Source organism: Petaurus breviceps, unplaced genomic scaffold (assembly GCF_028583685.1).
Source record: "Petaurus breviceps papuanus isolate PSGF00001 unplaced genomic scaffold, PetGlider_PUasm1.0 38, whole genome shotgun sequence".
NCBI classification, from domain to species: Eukaryota; Metazoa; Chordata; class Mammalia; order Diprotodontia; family Petauridae; genus Petaurus; species Petaurus breviceps.
In genome coordinates, this window is record NW_027186304.1 from 90,120,069 (window position 1) to 90,142,204 (window position 22,136).

The window sequence follows — 22,136 nt, forward strand, 5'->3', positions numbered from 1 at the left end:
GGAGACATGGCTGTTTTGCTGGTACTTTGTCTGTCTGTTTTGATGTTATTTTGCCAGATTTGTCCACTGGTGAAAGACTGTCCTTTTGTTGAAGAAGTCCTGGAACCTGGCTGTTCGCTAAGAAGCCCTGAGACTGTCCTGCAGACAGAGAGTGAATACTGTCCACTGGTGAGGGACAGTACTGTTGTTGCAGGGGTCTGGAGACTGTCCTGCAGACAGAGTGAATACTGTCCACTGGTGAGGGACAGTGCTGTTGTTGCAGGGGTCTGGGAGCCTTTCTGTTGGTTCAGAAGCCCTGAAGAAGGATTTTCTTGTTGTATGTTTACAGAAATCCTGGGAGAGGGCTTTGCTAATGTGTTCAGGGGTTCTAGGACTGTTCTACAGACAGAGGATAAATTCATGAAGGGACTGGCAATGTATCTTATGGCCTTGCTAAGCCTTGTCTCCCCAGGAACTAAGATTGCTGAGAACTTGCCTTGTGTCAAGATGAAGAAAAGACCTCCATTTGGGTATTAAGTGCTGTGTTTAAACTTGATGTAACTCTGGGGTAGATTCAATTGTGATCCAGGGGTGGGGAACTTTTGACCTTATTGTGCTCTGTGATTGACAAATGAAGGTACTTTACTTATGTTTGGAAACTAATCTCCATTTGAGAAGAGGGACTTTGTGGTGGACTTAATTAAGGTATAGCCTAGGGGTGGAGTAGTATTTAGAACAGAGACTTTGTAATTGATTGAACGATTGGAAGGTCCTGTGGTGGGGTAGTACTTGGAGATTATTTAATCACACTTAGTAAATGCTGTATTTTGAATGATGTCATGTTTTGATCTTCTCTGTTCTTGGTTTGTCACTGAATAAAATAGAGAGCACCTATGCTGGTATTTGAACCTGGGAAGTTGCCTTCTTTTGGCATTACATTACAATATATTATATAAGTATATCGTTTATAATGTGCAGATTATGTTATGTATATATTATGTATATGTACATAATTCAGATATTAAATATATATTAAAAATTTGAGTCTTGTCTTTTATATCTCTATAATAAAGAATACAAAATTAAGCACATGGTAGGTGTTCAAAAAATTATTGAATTTGAATTTCTTTTTTTCGGGGGGGGAGAGCAATTGGGGTTAAGTGACTTGCCCAAGGTCGCATGGCTAGTTTTTGTGTTAAGTGTCTGAGGCCGGATTTGAACTCAGGTCCTCCTGACTCCAGAGCTGGTGCTCTATTCACTGCACCACCTAGCCACCCCCTTGAATTTGAATTTCTGAGCAAATGTGGTTTATTTACTTTGTGATTTCAACTATTTTGTATTCCATGCAAACCCATGATCTAATATCCTCCTTTTTTTCTTTCTGCCTGTCCAAATTTGGCCTACCCTTCAAAGCCCAGCTTAAGTCCTACTTTTGCTGGAAAAGTTTCTATGACTATGATAGCTCACATGAACTCTTCTCTGAGCCTCTATAGATCCAAGATTCTATGTTATATCATCTAATACTTGACTACATAATGCCTTAGAGTTCTCTTTAGTGATTTTATGTGAATTAAGCCTTCTTTCCCATTATTGTTATGAGCTCTTTAAAGATAAGGGTCTATTCTTATACTTTTTCTAAGCATAATGCTAGACACTTGTTTTAGTTTAATCGCATATGGATGGCAGTGCCTCTCCATGAGTTTCATGAGCATATTGCATATGATATTGTATAATTAGATTGAAGACCAATTTTCTAAAGTGACCTGAGTGAAATCAGGAGTATATGGAACCAGTTTAAACCAGTCCATGAGAATTGTTAACTTTTTTGTGTGAGCATTTACATTTTGGAAGTTGGTAAAGGCTATAAATCAGGACTTGATTTATTTTTTCCTTGATAGTCTGTATTCAAGAAAATGATAGAGAAAATGTTAATCACACAGATTAAACTTAAAAGTGTGTCATGTGTACAATTTTTCCAGAGAGCTTCTTGCTAAACATTTGTTAAACCAGCAAACTCCTGCCTGAATTCCTTATTAATTGACACTTAATACAAAATACTATTACTATTTTTATTGGTGCTTTTGGTCACAAGCTGAAAGGCATATTTTTTTAAACTAGATTTTAGGGAAAGGGAGAGAATTTTGAAGTGAAAAGATGGAATTATCTAGAAATGGAATATGATAGGTTTTATTTAAAAACTAGTAGGGGGCCTCAATAGAGTTAGTACTGGCACATAATGGAACAGCAGTGACTTACCATCACAAAGTGGTGTGAACAAATTTTTTAGAAGTTTTAGTTTTAGTTTTTTTTAATTGACTCTCAGCTGTCCTATTGCATTTTCTCTTACTCTGATGATTGTAGACAAATCACTGCATCATTTATGTATGTATGTATGTATGTATTTGTTTATTTATAGTAGTACTATGAAAGATTTTGAGAAGCAAATCATTTGACCAGGGTGGATCTTCAATAACTTGGGACCTAGTTAAACAAGAAGCACAATGATTGGGAGAAAATCAGGTCCAGATCAGAAAATGTCAAGGAGAAACTAAATTGCAAAAATGGAAATTAAATCCAATATCGCAGGAATTTAAGGCATAAGATAATCATAAAAGAAATAGAATTGATTAGTAAGAGCCAGTCTGACAGAACATATTTATGATATTGTTATTCTTGTTTGTTCAAATTTTAAAAATAGTATTCTGTTTCCTTTTGTTGTTATTCAATAAAATTTAAAAAATGAACAGCTGAATGACATGAGAGTATTTTTGAGATATCTATCACCATTTTATGCCAGTTAATGAAATAGTCTCTTAGAAGCTCATTCCTTCTAAAGTGACAAAATTATCTGTGCAAAAAATGTGAACATATTGAAAAATAAAATTGGATTTTAAAATCAGACATGTTTAACATACATCTAGAGGGAAGCTGGGACTGGAGTCAACAGACCTAAGTTTAAATTCAGGCTCAGACACTTACTAGCTATGTGATGCTGGGCAGATCACTTAACCTCTGTTTCCTAAGTTTCTTCAAATGTAAAATGAGGATAGTCATAGCACTTACCTACCAGAATTGTGACAATAAAGCAAAATACCTGATCTTTTTCGTTCTTTTATTTGATTTTATGTCCTCTTTACCATTTTTCATTCCAGCTGGTACAATCCATCCTTATAACCTGACCATTGTATAATGTGAAAGTATTTACAGATCCTATACTTGATTATAAGCCGCCATGGGGGGGAGGGGAGGGAGGGGGACAAAATGTGAAATTCAAGGAATTGTGGAATTGAATCCTGTAAACTAAAAGGAAACAAACAAATTAATAAATTAAAGAATTAATTAAAAAATAAAATGAAATAATCTTTAAAGCACTTAGCAAAGTACTTAGCACATAGTTTCTATAAAAATGTTAGTGATTATTATTATTATTGAAAATAGTGTATTAAAAAAAAGACTTTTAACACTACCTCAAGTCAGTCAGTTAATAACTGGAAAGATGCAAACAAATGTTACTCCTTCCACAGTTTCTACACCAAAAGAAAGAATCTTTCTGATGACTTCTCTAGAATGCCCACTATGATATCCAGGCAATGTTAAGAACTAATTCCAAAGTGTGGAAAGATCCCCACATAAATTGTGAATTTACCAATGGACTTGTATTATAAGTTTCCAAATTCAAATGTAAATTCTGCTAAAATCCATATCATCAGTAGCATAGATTATATGCATAAAGATGAGTATATGAATAGGCTGATGTGGCATGGCAATACAGAAGAAACATATTTTTAAAATATGCAAATAAAATATGAAAAATATGGCTAATGGTAAAATATTTATGAAATCAATTAAATTGATAAGTAGGCTTAGTTTTGATAAGATTTCTCATCATTAGGAATACATAAAGTTATTTAAAATTAAGTGCATTTTTTTTTCGATTTAGTACTGTTTACAGAGAGAGTAAGAGCACATTACTTTTCATTCATTCACCTGCTGTTTTTGTTTTTTACACTGAGGACAAATCAAAACTCACAAACAAGTTACCAACAATGCATGTTTGCAAAAAACAATTAAGTAAAACAACATAATGGTAATTGTTAGAGACAGGACACACACAATCTTATACCTTTGTAATTTAACATTATTAAGAGCAAGGAACATACTTTAAGCTGAATTCGTACCATGAACAAAGCCCTGAATTATGTAGCCTATTAATCTCATCTTTATCTATGTAAATAGTAATGTGTATGTTCTTTTTGGCTCTGCCTTTTTCACTCCAATTCACTTCATACACACCCACTCTTTTTTTTTTGAGTCCTTCATATTTATTGTCCATTACAGAGTAATGATATTCCGTAACATTGATATACCACAATTTGTTCAGCCGTTCCCAAATCATTGGGCACATCATTTGTTTCCATCTTTTTGCTATTACAAATAGTATTTCTATGAATAATTTTATACAGATAGGTATTTTCTTCCTGTCAGCAAAATCCTTCAGGTATAAACATAGTAGTGGGTTACATGGAATGAACAATTTTGTAAATTTTCTCATATGATTCTGCATTGATTACTAAAGTGGTCAGAGCTTCACAATTCAGAGCTTCACAAAGAATAAATTAGTGAGCATATTTTCCCACAGTCTTTCCAATGTTGCATTTTTCCATCTTTCATCATCTTTGCCATTCTGACAGGAACCAGGTAAAACTCGGAGTTATTTAAATTAGTTTTTCCATGATTATTATGGATTTTCAGCAGTTGTTTAGATGATCATTGATAGTTTGGATTTCTTCCTTTGAAAAATGCTTAGTCTTGTACTTTGACCACTTGTCATAGATTAATGTCAATTACTTATAAGTTTTAGATATCAGACTTTTATCTGCGATAAGAAAAGCTTTCTATTGGTATTCTGTAGAATCTCAATTTGTATTTTGTCATCTGAGAAACAGTATAACATAGTGAATAAGACAATGGTGTTGGAATTAGGAGACTCTGGGTTCATATCTTGTCTCAACCACTTATGAATTCTGTGACCCTGGGCAAATAACCTGGACAACTCTCTGTGCTTCACATTTCTCATTTATAAAATGAGTGTATTAGATTCAGTGTATTCTATACTATCTTCAACTTCTAAATCTAGAATCTAGAATCCTATGATCTATCTACTTTCAATATTTCAGGAAAATTCTTCTGCATTGAAGCATGGTCATGATTTCTTTTTAATTATTTGTTTTAATTGAAAACCCAAGATCCTTAGTATAACTCTTTGTATTATATCTTTAAGTTCAGTGTTTGTGCTCAATAGAATTAATTCTCCCTTCACTCACCTTCACCAAACACTTTTCACTGTTTCCTTATGCTTCTTGGATTTCTTCATTAAGACATGCACACACACGCATGCACACACACACACACAAACACACCTTCAGTCATACCTTTTACCTAACCTGCTTCTTTAAATACATTTTACATTTCCAGAACTGTACTGCAGTCATAGGGCTCCACAAATTCTCACAAATGTCACTGATATCTGTCCAATGAAATGTTCATTTTTGCATTTGGACCACTAATTCACACTTTTTTAAAAACCTGCATTTTGTGCATTTATGTGTAGACATCTAAGGCTATAGATTTTTCACTGGATATTTTTTTTTATTTTGGGGGTATGAACTTCTGAGTTTTTTTTCTTTTTATGATGCTTCTTCCCATACAATATAATCCTGTTTATTTCATCTAATTTGGTCAATATACACAGATAATTTTTCCCTCCTCTTTCCTTTTCAGTTTATTTTAAAAATTAGATCTGCAGCATCATAGCCAAATACATTTTGTATTTTGTATGTAACTTTTGTTACATATTTTTCATCCCTAACCAGAAGGCTTCCATTTCTATTTTAAGCTATGATCTAGAAATTCAAATTCTACACTTAGCCAACTTATCTATCACAAATCTGTCTTTAAATTCTCAAAACTTTACTTTCAATTATTGCCAGTGATAAGAAAAACTTCTTGTGTACCTTAGGTCTTCAATTTTTTGCCTAAGTCTTTGTAATCTTCACCAATGCTTTCTAGGTTCCTTCTGGTACTGTCATTTATGTCCCTTGTGAATCAACAGAAGTGGGGAGATCATTAAGTTTGACAAGTCTTGGGAGGTTCTCTATCATGTCTTGGATACATGGCCAAAGAAGAAGGTATATCTCTTTTATTATCAAAGAGATTAGTGGATGCTTCACCTCTTCTCAATTTGGAGACATCATCCACTCCTGTTCTTATTCCTTTGATCCTTTTTTGGATGACATCATGAATTATAACACTTAAGGATCCATATATTCTTTGGATCATCATTCATTGTGGGAAAAGAAACTTCTTTCTTTCTTTACTACACAGCTCTCAAGAAGTGCCTCATATGTGTTACTTAGTTTACTATGGTAATGAAGTATTGAATAAATATTATTACAATTTTCTTAGACCTTTACCCATTCCCTCTATCCCCAGGAAAATGCTATTTATTTGATTGAGATATATTGACTTTGATCCAAGTCTCCTATTCTTCACAATTCTAAAGCCCTCTAAATTAGTTTACCATTTCCTTTCCTTTCTTCAGTTCCCATCCTTTATCATATTCTTTATAGAAAAACACTGAAATTTTGTGGAAAATGTAATAGTGTAACTAACAGGAGTAAATATTATTTCTCATTAATTTGCACCATGATTTAAAGTAAGGAAGATAAAGAGTAGAAATCTAGAGGCTTGGATTTAAAATTAGATGTTCTATTAGTAAGCTATGAGATCTTCATCAACTTTCCAGACCTCTTTTTTTTTCTATTAAATGGGTGAATTGGAACAGATTTCCAAGATCCCTTCTAGATTTTATGTTCTATGTCTATATGCCTATGTGCCTATGATTCTTTACTTTTAAGTATTAGTTGTGCAAGTGGGGGGGATGGTGAAAGGAAAATGAGGCAAGAAGAGAAAGAGATCACAATCAATATCTGTGCTAGAATTCAAAACTAAGTTATAGAAGTCAAAAAATGAGGATAGAAAAGACCAACATGGTACAGGAGAAAAAATACCAGATAGGGAATTGTGAGTCTATTTATATTTCTTGTTCTCATATTAACTAACTATGTACTTCTGTTAGTCTCTGTTTTCTCATCAATTTGCTAGACTATAATTCTAAGACCATTTATACAACAAGGAATGCAAACTGGATGTCTTCCCTTTTAAAACCTCAGACCCAACGCATTGCCTGGAGATCAACAAACATAAGATTATAGGAGCTGAAAGGGTTCTTTAAGACCATCTAGTCTACCTCTCCTCATTTTACTAGTTAGGAAACTGAGACCTAGGGAAACTCAAGTGACTTGCCTGAAGTGACTAATAAGGGGTTGTGAAGATTGATATTGAAATACCAACATAACCAGTTTTAATTACTCTATAGTTCATTTTACTAGGATCAAGCAAACATGGTGTAATTCATTGCTATTTAATGTATAATCAAGACGTGTACCCATTTTCATAGAACACTACCTCTAAAACTTTTCTACGTTCTTTTCTAACTCTGCTCTTGTATCTTATTCTCACCTTTCCTTCTTCCAGTAAAGTTTCGTTCATGCTTCAGTACTTCTGTTTATGTTCATAATGGTTTCTCTACCTCAGAATCAAGGAGCCTCTTCTTCAAATCCTTTCTAAAAAACCTTGTGATCAGAGAAACCTTTCAGCATCAGTCCTTCAATAAAGGTTTCATTTAAAGAGTATAGAAGGAGAAGAAAGAAGAGATTTTGAAAAGAACAGTAATTAATAACATAGAACTCTTGAGATTTTTCTTCTATCCACATAAATGTTCTTTGCTTGTTTTGATGGCCTATAGAAACCCATCTCAAACCCTTACAAAGAGCACCCAGAAAAATCGGCACTCAATGGATAGAAATAATATTAATCATCATAGTTATTTCAGAATCCAATCCTGTTTCCTATTTTGAAAAAATAAAGAATGTGAACTGTTTATTAGTGTAGCTGCTGTATCCCATGAAAGTATTACCAGTTTCATAGTTAATTATTGTTACAAACAACAAAAGATAGATGAGATGAAAGGGAAGTTGTTCACTTTTTCGTTCTCTTGCAGAGTGAATCTGGGCCTGAGATATGGGAGTAGAGGTTTGGAGGAACTTTTAGAAGCAGGGACAATGAGAGTAAAGGCAGAATGGTAGCTCCAGAGAATCAGTGTAGAGAGCTATGGGGAGGAGGCAGAGAGATTTCTGCCAATATAAATTCTATAGGAAAATTTTCAGTCCTGTTGTGGGCTGCTGGTCACCTTATATTCTTTTTTGTGGAAGCACCCAGAATCTGGCCTCCCTGATTCTCTTTTCATTGTTAGCCTTACATTTGGAAAATGACACGACACGATGAGTAAACATCACAAGAATCCAGAGGAATAACCAAGGACATTGTGACATAGCATTTAGAGTACAGTATTGTGGTTGAAATAAGCCAGCCAACTCACTAGAATGGGATTTCCCAGAATATATATTAAATGGAAACCAAAAATGAATAAGAAAGTAAAACTCTCCCATTTTTAACTCATCCAGTTAGAAAATAACTAAATATGACAATATATGGGTAAGAAATCCATGAGTGATCTATCACCAAATGCCTTGAAATGACAGCTAAATAAATTGAACAAAATGCCACATACTGGAGGCAGGCCATTGCAGAAGAAAGCTATTAGCTGAAGTTGAAATTAATGCCAGTAAGTATGTGGTGGCAGAAAAATTGCAATTTACCAAATAGCAAGTGAAGAAGCTGTTGATTACTTCAAATTTATTTGAAAGTAGAAATAAACAAATTACAAATAAAAAGCCTGAATATATGTACATTTCATATGCCTTGTTAATAAACACATGATATGAGGATTATAACACAATCCATTGAATTAGTCTATTAGTATTTATATATTGGACAGGTATTAAGGATGGACAGTGATCTGGGTTCCAAATTGTATGTGAGCAGCATATTGGACTGGACAGTTAGAGAAAATCTTCATTGTTCTTCCATAACATGAACCATTCAGTGCAACTAAAACTCATTCTGATAAGTGCATTACAGTGGCAACACAGTATAGTTACACATGATAGGGGCATAAATTTAGAGGTGAAATGGAACTTAAAGGCTATTTAGTCAAACCTACACCATTTTACTTATATGGATACTGAGGCTCAGATTTAACACAGGTAAAAACAGAGGTTAGACTTGATTGCTAGTCTTTTGATTCCAAATCTAGTTATCTTTCTCAAAGACCACACTCTTTCAGAAGAATCAAAATTATAAATAACCTAAATGCAATGATGCTGGATGGCCAACAACAGACATGGGAAGATTCCTATAAAAGCCAATAATGAAGACAGATATCACTTAAAATGGACATGAGTTGGATATGTAGCAAGACTCACAGAGCAAATGGATAAAGAGTAACAAATTTTTATCAGGGAATTGTGACATGCGAGGCATTGTGCTGAACCTTAATTGAGGATATGAAAAGAAAGTAAAATCAATCCCTGTCCTCAAGGAGCTGACATTTTAATTGGGGAGATAAGATGTATATAAATAGATATTTACAAAGTGAGGGAGGGAAGGGAATAAACATTTATTAAAAGCCCTGCACTATACTAAGAATGTTACAAACATTATCTCATTTGATCTTCACAACAATCTGATGAGGTACATGCTATTATTTTCATTTTATAATTGAGGAAACTGAGGCAGCTAGAGGTTGAGTGACTTGTCCAGGATCACTCAACTAGCCAGTAAGTATCTGAGGCTGGATTTGAACTAAGGTTTTGCTGATTCCAGGTCCAGCACTTTATCTACTGTTTCATCTATTTTCAAATACAAGATAAATACTAAACAGAAGGAAAATAACCAAACTTATAGGAGAAGGCACTAACAGTTGAGGGTCTGACTTAGAAAGGTTACCTGCAGAAGGTGGAATCAGAATGGAATCTAAAAGGAAGCCGGGGATTCTAAAAGGCAGAGGTGAGGATGATGTACAGTCTAGACGTGAGGAACAACTGATGCAAAGGCACAGAGATGGGACAGAGAGCATTGTGTATGAAGAACAGCCTTTAGTCTAGCATGACTTGATCTTGAAGTGTGTTGGGGGAGTGATGTGTAAGAAAACTAGAAAAGTAAGAAAGGGTCAAGTGTATTTATTTTTTTTTTGAGGGTGGAAGGCAAGATAATTTAGGTTAAGTAACTGGCCCAAGGTCACATAGCTAGTATCAAGTTTCTGAGGCCAAATTTGAACTCAGGTTCTTCTGATTCCAGAGTCAGTGTTCCATTCACTGTGATACCTAACTGCCGCTGAAAGGGTCAAGTTTTAAGTCAAACATAGGAGTCTCTATTTAATGTTAGAACTAATAGGAAGCCACTGGAATGTGCTTAATAGTTGTGGGTGACCATGTCAGACCTGCAATTTAGGAAAATCACTTTGGCAATTGTGTGTGGGATAATTTGGAGTGGGGGAGAGACTTGAGACAGATAAAGGATTTAAGTATGGACTACTGTAATAGTCCAAATCTGAGGTGATGAAGGCTTAGGGTTATGGCTGAGTGAATGGACAAAGGGAGACATACAATATGTATTGTAGAAATAAAATGAGAAAAATTTGGGAAAGTTTTGTAAATTTGAGAAAGGATTGAATATTTGAGAAGATATGATACCAATGTTGCACATCTCAGTGACTGGAAGGATGGTAATGACCTTGACAGTAATTGGGAAGTATGTAAAAGCAATACATTTTTAGGGGAAAATAACACCTTTGGATATATTTAGTTTAGTTACCAATAAGAAATATATAGAGGATTCTGGGAAGATGGTAGAGTAGATCAGAAAATTCCAAGCTCTCAAGATTTACCCCCACAAGGTAAAATAGCAGCTTAGGGTAAACAAAGTACTGGTAAAAATAAATAAGAATAGGGCACAACAGGGATCTTCCTGTGACAATTTGAGAACATCAAAAGAAAAATCCTAGGGCAAGGTTTGGTCCCTGTGAAGAGCAAACACCTCCAGGCTAGGGTCTACTTAAAGAACAAAGTCAAGCCCTGGGGTTAGTTGGCTTGAGAGACTACCTCAGCCCAGCTACAAGAACTTTTTACCCACAGGATAGAAAAAGGAGTTGTTCATTGAGCCAGGGAAGATTGAGGGAGCCTCCACTGACCGGAACACCAGACCCAGCTGTGCTTTTAAGAGCACTAGGGGTGAGAAAGAATCAGCACACCCCCATAAGTGGTAAGTGCAAAAGCAATGGGACAGAGCCCCTTGAGCACTTACAGGAGGTTTGAGGTTTGGCTTTGGTTCTAGGCTAGAGGGGAGAGCTAAAGATCTTGGTCAAGAGGTTCCATGCCTCATACTCCAGGGCTAGAGATAATTACAAAACTTAAGCTATTACCACAAAAAATGTACAGGCAAAGGAGAAAGAATCCAGCCATAGAAAGTTATTATGGAGAAGACAGGGGTTTGTATTCAGAGGAGGATGTTGAAGCAAAGAAACACCTTCTGTCCCAAAGAGTAATATCTAATGGTCACTTGCCCAAAAAGAATTCATAAAAGATCTTTAAAAAGACTTTAAAAATCAAATGACAGAGATGGAGAAAAAAAAACTTAAAAAAAAAAGAAGAATCCAAGAAAAACAAAAAGATTATAAAAGGAAAGTCAACCAATTAGAAAAGATCCAGAATCTTAAGGAAGAAAATGACACCTCAAAAATTAGAATTGGGCAAAGTGAAGCTAGAGAAATTGTAAGAGATCAAGAAATAATTAAACAAAATATGAATAATGAAAAAATAGAAGAGAAAGTGAAACATAAGAAAAGCAAAAGATTTTAAGACTAGATCAAGAAGAGAAAGCATAAAAATAATCTGACTAACTGAAAACTATGATCGAAAAAAGAATCTTGATACAATAATACAAGAAATAATTAAAGACAATTGTCCTGAAGCATTAGAACAGGGGGGAAAGTAGAAATAGAAAAATATCCATTGATCACTACTTAAAAGAAATCCCATGAGGAAAACTCATAGGAATATCATAGTCAAATTCTGAAACCCCCAGCTCAAGGATAAAATATAAAAGCAACAAGAATAAAACAATTTAAATATGATGGCACCACAATTAGTATTACACAAGACATAGAAGGCAAGAAAGACCCTCTTTCCTTTTATAATCTTCTTGTTTTTCTTGGATTATTCTTATTTTTAAGTTGTTCCTCCATCTCTGTCATTTTAAAGTCTTTTTTAAGATCTTCTATGAATTCCTTTTTGGGCAAATAACCATTTGACATTACTCTTTGGGGTAGAAGGGGTTTCTTTGCTTCAATATCCTCCTCTGAAGACAAACCCCAGTCTTTTCTATTACAGGACTGCAGCTCTTGAAATACTACATATGAAGAACAAAAGAACTGGTGCTCTGGATGAAAACATTATACCCAGAAAAGTTAAGCATAATAGTGAATGACAAAAAAATGGACATTTGATCAACTGTCAGACTTTCAAGATTTTGTTAAAAAAAAAGCAAACCCTAAACTTAATAGAAGATTTTACATACAAGAGCCAAGAGAAATATGAGAGGTACATACCAAAGACTGATTATAAGGGATTCAATAAAGATGGATCATTTACTTTATACACATGTAAGATTTAAAATGTATGTCTAAGATTCTTATTAATAATTGGGTAGCTCATAAGAAACTTTAGGGTAAAACTGAATATGATATGCATTTAAAAAGTAAAACCAATGGGGAGGTAGAGTCAAGATGGTGGAGTAGAAGCAGGACTTGTGCAGGGCTCCGCCTTCCATCTCCTCCAATTCAAGTCAATCCAATTTGACTCTGAACAAATTTTGGAGCTACAGAACTCACAAAATGCCACAGAGAAGCTAACCTCCCACTGAGGACAGCCCAGCAGGCCGGCAGGAAGCGGCAAGCGCAGTGCTCTTGGGAGCCGAGCCCAGCACCACAGGAACCGGAGGTTTTAGTCCCAGGTGGGCCTGACCAGCTGCCAGCTCGTAGATCACCAGCAGCTGTGGTGGTTTCCAGAATTATCAACCCATAGATGCTAAGGATAAAGTGAGAGGTCAGTGCAGTGTGGACTTTGGGATCCAGTAATTTGGAAGTTTGGTCAGCCTTTGCCCCTGGGGTGAGAAGCAGCTGAGATGCAGAGGCCATGCAGCCACAGCCACATGATTGCTTCAGCTCCTGGCCTACAGATTGTAGGGGGACCAAGCAACCAGTCTGAGGGGATAAAACTTTTGCTTTAACCTGTTTGGATCTGGATTGTGGTCTAGGGTGGAGGTCCTAGGATGTGTGACCAGCTTGCGAGAGCATGTGGAGGTTTCAGAGAGGACACCCAACGAATACCTTCAGCAGCTGAGAAAACCCCAGCAATTGTGACGAAGCTTCCCTGTCTGGTAGCAGAGTTCTACTGTGGCAAAAAGCCCAACAAGTCAAATAATTGAGTGGTGACATGAGCAGGCAAAGGAAGCAAAGCAAACAGAGCAACCCAACTTTACACTCCTATTTTGGGGACAAAAAGGATCAAAGCATGGAACAGGAAGAAGACAGTGAAGTCAGAACACCTGCACCAAAAGCTTCCAAGAAAAATACGAGCTGGTCACAGGCCATAGAGGAGCTTAAGAAGGATTTTGAAAACCAAATAAGAGAAGTGGAGGAAAAATTGGGAAGAGAAATTAGAATGATGCAGGAAAATTATGAAATGAGAGTCAACAACCTGACTGAAGAAAATAACACCTTAAAAATAGACTAACTCAAATGGCAAAAGAGGCTCAAAAAAGCAATGAGGAGAAGAATGCCTTAAAAAGTTGAATTTGCCAGATGGAAAAAGAATCTCAAAAGCTCACTGAAGAGAAGCATTCCTTCAAAATTAGATTAGAGCAAATGGAAGCTAGTGACTTTATGAGAAATAAAGATACTATTAAAAGATCCAAAAAAGTGAAAAAATAAAAGGCAATGTGAAATACCTTACTGGGAAAACCACTGACCTGGAAAATAGATCCAGGAGAGATAATTTAAAAATTATTGGACTACCAGAAAGCCATGATCAAATAAAGAACCTAGAAATCATCCTTCAAGAAATTCGCAAGGAAAATTATCCTGATGTTTTAGAACCAGAGGGCAAAATAGAGGTTGAAGGAATCCATCAAACACCTCCTGAAAAAGATCCCCAAAGAAAACTCCTAGGAATATTATAGCCAGGTTCCATAGCTCCCAGATCAAGGAGAAAATATTACAAGCAGCTAGGAAGAAACAATTTGAATATTGTGGAAACACAATCAGGATAACACAGGATCTGGCAGCTTTTACCCTGAGGAATCGAAGGGCTTGGAATATGATATTTTAGAGGTCAAAGGAGCTGGGATTAAAGCCAAGAATCACCTAACCAGCAAAACTGAGTAGCATGTTTCAGGGAAAAATATGTTCATTCAGTGGAATAGAGGACTTTCAAGAATTCTTGATGAAAAACCAGAGTTGAATAGAAAATTTGACATTGAGATACAAGAAGCAAGAGAAGCATGAGAAGGTAAACAGGGGAAAGAAATCATAAGGAACTTATCAAAGTTGAATTATTTACACCCCTACATGGAAAAACAATAATTGTAACTAATGAAACATTTCTCAATATGAGAATAGTTGAAGGGAATAGAAATGTGTATATATCTATGTCTATTAAGGAGGGTATAAGGGCATACGAATACATATGTGAATGTGTGTTTAGTGTAAAATATACAGTTATACATAGATAGAGGGCACAGGACCAATTTAATAGGAAGATATAATACTTAAAAGGTGAAATTGATAGGTGAGAGAGGAATATAATGAGAGGAGATGGGGAGAGACAGAATGGGATAAATTATCTCATATAGAAGAGGCAAAGGAAAATGGTTACAATGGAGGGGAAGAACAGGAAGGCAAAAGGGAATGGGTCAACCTTATTCTCATTGAATTTGGCTTAGGGAGGGAATGACATACACACTAAATAGGGTATTTCACCCTATAGGAGAGTAGGGGGGAAGGAGAGGAGAGGGGGGATGATGGAAGGGAGGGCAGGCTGGCAGGGAGGGAAGTTGGAAGCACCCACTTTTGAAAAGGGACAGGATCAAAGTAGAGAATAGAAAAAGTGGGAATTGGGATAGGAGGGAGAGAAATATAGTCAGTCTTTTGCAATATATCCACTATGGAAATGTTTTGTATAGCTACACATGTACAACCTATACTGAAATGCTTATCTTCCCAGTAACCGTGGGTGACAAAGGAGGAGAGGAATGAATCTGGAATTCAAAGTTTTAAAATCAAATGTTTAAAATATATATACTATTATTAATATTATTTTACATGTAACTGGGAAATAAGATATACAGGCACTGGGGCACAGAGATCTACCATGGCCTACTGGAAAGTCAGAGGGGGTATGGGAGAAGATACAGGAGAGAGCAGATTGGAGGAGGGGATATCCAGTGGGATCACTATTTTGGGGTGGTTGGGTAGGGGAAAAACGGGGAGAAAATTTGTAACTCAAAATTTTGTGGAAATGAATAATGTGAACTAGAAGTTGATAAAGCATTTGATAAGAAAAAATTAAAAGCATTTAGGAACAGCTTAAAATAGTAATTATTTTATGCAAATGAGGTACAAGAGGAAGAATCAAAATAGAAAAATTAGATGGGGGAAGTTCTGGTAATCTACTTTCATCTGGAATGGGTTTGAGAAGAAACAGTACATATATATTGTAGAAGAATATAGAAGTCTTCTAAATTCAGAAGAAATAAAATGGTAGGGTGATAGGGAGAGGGGAGAGGACAAGGAAGGGATCTTTAAAGGAATAGGTAAAAGTGGGGTACAGAAAAGTATTTAGATTTATGGGGATGGGAGGATAGGGGAGGGATCTTGAGAAGACAGTAGGCAAGTAATAGGAGGGCAAAGTATTAGGAAGAAGCAAAGTACAGGAGGCAGGAGGGATAGGAAACAAGAGATATGCACAAACATGAAAACAAAGATCAGGAGTAGAATTTGTTTGGGAAAGTATGTCTACGTATGTATATGTGTATGTATATATCTATAGCTATAGAGAAACGTATCCAAAATTAGTTGTAGCCTTCCAGGAGGAAAAGAAAGAACAAAATAAGTAAGTGCACAGCGGAGAACAATAGAAAACTTACAAGGAAGCAAAGATGAACAATTCTCATCACAATGTGTATTTTTCATCGTACAGACTTTCTTGAAATGAAGATTTATTGTTACGTATTTTGAATCCTTGTGTTTTGCTATGCACATGATATGCTTTTTTTCTTTCTTATTTTGTATTTCAATTCCAATATTTAAATTTATGATGTTTTCATTTCTTTTCTCTATTCTGTATTTGCATTCTGATGTTCAAGTCTAAAATAAAATTTAAAAAAAAGAAAAAGGAAAGAAATCCAGTTCAAAAATGTCCACTAGACAAGAAATGATCAAGAACTGAGGATTGCAAGAGAGACTAGGCTGGATATATGGATTTGGGTTTCATCTGCAAAGAGACACTAAGTGAATTCATGGAAACTGATGAGACCAACAGGTGTGAGAGACAGAGAGAAAAGGGAAGAGACACCAGAGATTTTAAGAATACTTTTAAGAATGCCCATAGTTAATAGGCATTTGAGGGGAAAAAAAAAACTATAGCAAATGAGACTGAGAAGGAATGGTCAGAAATATAGGGGGTAAAATAAAAGAATAGTTTCATGAAAATACAGAGAGGAGATAGTAGGGAGAAACAGAAAATGATAGTGTCCAATCCTGTAGAAATGTGAATGCTATTTGGGCTTGTTTACCTAATGTGTTACACTGATGTGTGTGTGTGTGTGTGTGTGTGTATACACACATAATACCCCATGGTTTTAATAATTACTGCTTTGAAGCAAAGTTTGAAATTTTGTACTGTGAGGCTCATTTTCTAAAATTATTTTTCTTTGATATTCTTGATCTTTGCTTCCTCTGGATAATTTTTTGTTATTTTGTCTTGTCTATGACACTTAAATTCATTGGTATGACACTCAATTTATAAATTAATTTAGCTGGCATTGTCACTTATATTAGCATTATCTAACCTTAAAGATTAATGTACCTCTAATTATTTCTAGTATTTACTTCTGTAAAGAATAGTTTATAATGGTATTAATGTAATTCCTATGTATGACTTGGTAGGTGAATTCTTAGAGATTTAATACATTCTCTAGACATTTTAAATGGAATTTCCTTTTCTCCCTCTTCCTGCTGGATCTTACTGGTTATTGAAAAAAAACAGGCTAAACATTTTAGGGGAACAATGTGAAATTCCATTACTTTAGCTAAGTTATTGCCTCAATAAATTTATTAGTTTATTTTCTAGAGTTCACTAAATAAAGCATAAACTTTTAATCAAATGCTTTTTTCCCCTTATTATAATGTTTATTGTATTATTGTTATACTATTCAGGTCTTCTTTCTTTCCTTTTTTTTTTTGCTTTTTGGAGGACAATTGGGGTTAAGTGACTTGTCCAAAATCACATGGCTAGTAATTGTGTCAAGTGTCTGAGGTCGGATTTGAACTCAGGTCCTCCTGACTTCAGGGCTGGTGCTCTATTCACTGTTTCACCTAGCTGCCCTCAGGTCTTATTTCTTGTCCAACTTTTTGTTGGGTTTTTCTAGAACTGAATTGCACACACTGAGATTCCCATTTATTGCAATATTGTTGTCTGATTTCTTTGCTTCTCCTTTAAGTACTTAAAACCTGTCATTCAGTACATATATATGTATATATATATATATATATATATAATTATTGCTATTATTTCACTGAATATGGTGCCTTGAAGCATATTACAATTTCCCTGCTTTTATGTTTTAATATCTATATTTTGACTATTGTCTTTTCAGAATTCATGATTGTTATTCTTCTTTCACTGAAATTAATCTGAAGAACAGTAAATCGTATTCTAGTCCCACATTTAACTCTTTGTGAATCTTTATGTTTGAGGTATGTTTCTTGGATTCTGACTGTTGTATTTTTTCTTTCACTGGGGATCTCTGGGTTCCTGCCCGGGTGTTTATAATTTGGGTGTTCTTTCAGGAAATTATGCTCGAAAGAAAGTAAAAATAGGTTTGGGCAATTTTCTTTCATAATTTCTTGAAATATGATATCTAATTTTTTCTTTGGTTACAGTTTTTCTTGTACAGTCATCAACTAAGTTGGCTTGGTTCCATGCTGAGGTTCTGAAAATCATAGTCCTACTGAAAGTCATAGATTACTGGCTTTAGACCTCTTCAAAGGCTCTTTCCACATTAAACTGTGAGCCTCTTGAGAGCAAAGATTATTTTTCCCTTCTTATTTTGTATTCCTAAGACTTAGCACAGTGCTTGGCATGTAGAAGTCACTTAGTACATGCTTGTTGGTAGATTACTGATTGATTGTGTCTTTTCCCTTTCTATCTTCTTGAGTCCCTAGTGTGATCACAAAATATTAGTGATTATGCTAATTTTGGACCTCCTGGAGGGTCCCCTCATGCTGGCTACCCAGGACTGCACCTATTTGTTTTCTTGAGCTGTCCCCTATTAGGAGCTGGACTGGTTTCAGACCTTTGCATGGCCGTAGACAGAGTAGACACAGTACTGTCTGATTTATATATAATATACAAATATATTTAAATGAAGAAGATTGGGCTAGATCCAGGCCTTCCTAGTGTATGCTCAACAGAAAACCTGCAGCTTTCTGACCATGTTATTGTTCTGTCTTAAACTCAAGGGAGATTCTCTTTGGTAAAATCTCTTTTGGTGAATACTGATCACTGCTTTACCCAATATTGTTTTAAATCCGTGGGCTTTCTATTTTTGGCAGGGGAGGTAAGATGGGTTTGAATGTAGTTCAATATTGCTAGATTTATTGAAAATCTAAGCCAGGTCTTGATAGGTATTCAGTAGGAGCTAAACATTGATCACTGTTGGGGCTCCTTAAGGATAATGCCTCTGTAATTTGTTATGGTTATAACCTGGTTCTGAATCACTACCATTTTCATAAACAAATTCACATGCCTTAACAATTTTTTCAATTTCTGATTTGTCAACATATTGTTGGGTAAATTGTGGATGTTGCCATGGAGGGCCTTTTGATTCTGTCCTTGTATCTTAGCCATTTCATAGATTCAATCCAGAGGAAAACCATTTTTATTTACATTTAATAAATTCAGTGGCATACACTTTTTATCAATTTTTGACATTGCTTGGTGAAATGGTGTCTCTTTACTCCAGAGCATTTATATAGATTTTTAAAAAATCTATATCATATACTCCAAGAATGTCTATAAATCCTCTTCTTCCTTTTTTTTGTCTCCTCATAGTCATGGGTCTCCCATTTCATTAATTTTATATCTATCTATTTTTCTGGGTGAGGAATACTTTCTTTGTTTATGATGGTTCATTTTACTGTACTGAAAGTATACATTAAGACTAATATTACTTTAAATGTAGTCTTATAATTAAGCTTTAATTTCAGGTTGCCAAGAAATTAGGAATACAATCACACCCTTCTACTTGATATCTTTATGCTCCTTGTGACTTGTCTAGAACAGATCAAAGTATGTGTAGGTATCACCTTAATCCAAGGATTCAATGTGATCTATGGATTCAAACATAAAGTCTCATTCTCTACCTTTCCTTCACATAAATAAAGAATTTTACATTTGAATCCAAATGGAGATATTTACTTTTTCAGTAGAACCAAGTAACGATGTTATCCATGTATATTGACTAATTAATAAGACATTTTGTTTTAGATCTCTTTTAAATTTGGATGGTGTACTTAGTTCTATTTAGGAGAGTTGTTAATAGATTTAAGGCTAATCCAAACCAGTAATAGGCTTAAAATGTTTCCCTGAAAAATCCTGTTTTATATTAATTATATTTGGCATTATTATGTTAGTAGTATTTTTAAAATAGAGGATAGTTATCCATACAAAAATCAAATGCTCTAGTGTTCTTATTATACTTGGGCCTATTTTACATCTTCCCAATATATTAATTATCCCTTAGTATGGAACTAATAAAAAGTTTTGTGATTTTCAATAATAGTAGCATAAATGTTATAGTACTTTCTGACTGTTTATTAAATAATTTCCTAAAAATAATGCTGCTGGTAGGTGGCTAGGTGGCACAGTGAATAGAGCACTGGCCCTGGAGTCAGGAGGACCTGAGTTCAAATCTGGTTTCAGACACTTAACACAAAACCTAGCCATGTGACCTTGGGCAAGTCACTTAACCCCAATTGCCCTCAAAAAAAAAACAAAACCAAAAAAAAATAATGCTATTTTTGTTCTTGTAATTTCTTAATACAAACTTTTTTCTCCTTAGTCAATATATTATTTCTTGGAACCATTTATACATGTTTTAGTCATATAAGCTGTCAATACTTTGCACAAATGACATAAGCCCTAAATTGGTCTATATTTAGAAGGGTCACTGCTGTTCTCATCTTTTAGTAATATCTGATGACTTCTTTTAAGGAAGGTAGAATTAACATCTAAGAATTAGATTCTAGGAAGTAACTGTTAAAGTTTTCTGCTAGTATTTCTATTATCATTGTAAAAAGTTTGAATCAATAATTATAGATTTTATTTTACCTTACCAGCTTTTGAAAAAGGCAGAAAAATTAATTTAGTTTCCTTGACATAACTCTTCTTTTGTTCACTATATTAATGTTCTGCACAATTTGATTTTTCATTATGTTGTTGGAATTCTAGCAATCATACAAGTCAATTGTCTCCCTAGGGAACTATGTCCTAATCTGAAGATATATTTGCTTAACCAACGAGAGGATGGAAAGGTAGATTGTGTGCAATCTACCTTACCATAGATAATCATGGGATTTTTGGTGCTAGCACAACCCTACCCACCCTTATCCTCAATATTCTCTCCATATCCTTGTGATATTCAAATTTCCTTTCTGAGGTGTGTGTTGGTCCTTCAAGAAAGTTAAAAATTAACTGCTACTGGGATGAGTAATAAACATTTATATAGTACTTACCAAGTACCAGTTATTTCAATTCTCACAACAACCCTGTGAGGTAGGTAGCTGTTTTTATTCCCATTTTATAGTTGAGGAAACCGAAGCACACAAAGGTATGGTCACACAGCTATTAAGTATTTGTGACTGGATGTGAATTCAGATCTTTCCAACTCCAGGCTCAGTATGGCTATAGCTGCTCAGGTGGAAGTCTGAAAATTTATGAAAATTTCCCATATATATATATATATATATATCCAACATATGCACCCATTATGTTTATATCATCTCCTGGTTGGTTTTGTGGTCTGTAAAAGTGAGTATGAGTAAAAGTCCTGCGACTCCCCTTTTTTGGGGGGGTAGAACAGAATGAGTCATGTAGGATGGGCTACACTATCTCCAACCTTCTCTATCCCTTTCCCAGCCCTCATACTCCTCTTTTAAATTCTGCTCTCTCAGTCACATGCCCCATCATCCTTCCAGTTACTTTAATTCCAAACCCTGGTAACATTTCTGACAATTTTTTTCTTCTTTATCAAATGTATCAAATAAGTTTTCAAATCTCATCATTTCTGTGTTCCTATCACTCATGTTTATCTCACTTTCTCTACCCATATAATTACCATTTTGTTTAGGACCTTAACATCTTTTGCTCAGACTATTGCAACAGCACCCCTAATTGGTCTTCTTCCATCTACAACACATTTTCTACAGTTACCAATTATTTTCCTAAAGCAGTGGACTAACCATTTCTTTTTTCTATTTGATCTAATCTAAAGGGATTTTATTTACTCTAGCATCACATATTCTGTCATCTTCATTTCCCCCTTTTAAACATCTATTTTCTATAGGTTTTATAATGTAATCAATCATTAATAGAATTATACATATTTATCATGAATATTTAAATAAATACATGCATCTGTACATATTGGAAGTTTATGTCCTGGAATTAAAAAAAAAAAACCCGGGGCGGCCAGGCGGCACAGTGAGTAAGAGCACTGGCCACAGAGTCAGGATGACCTGGGATCGAATCCAGGCTCTGATACTTAGCACCACACCCAGAAATAACTGGCCATGCAAC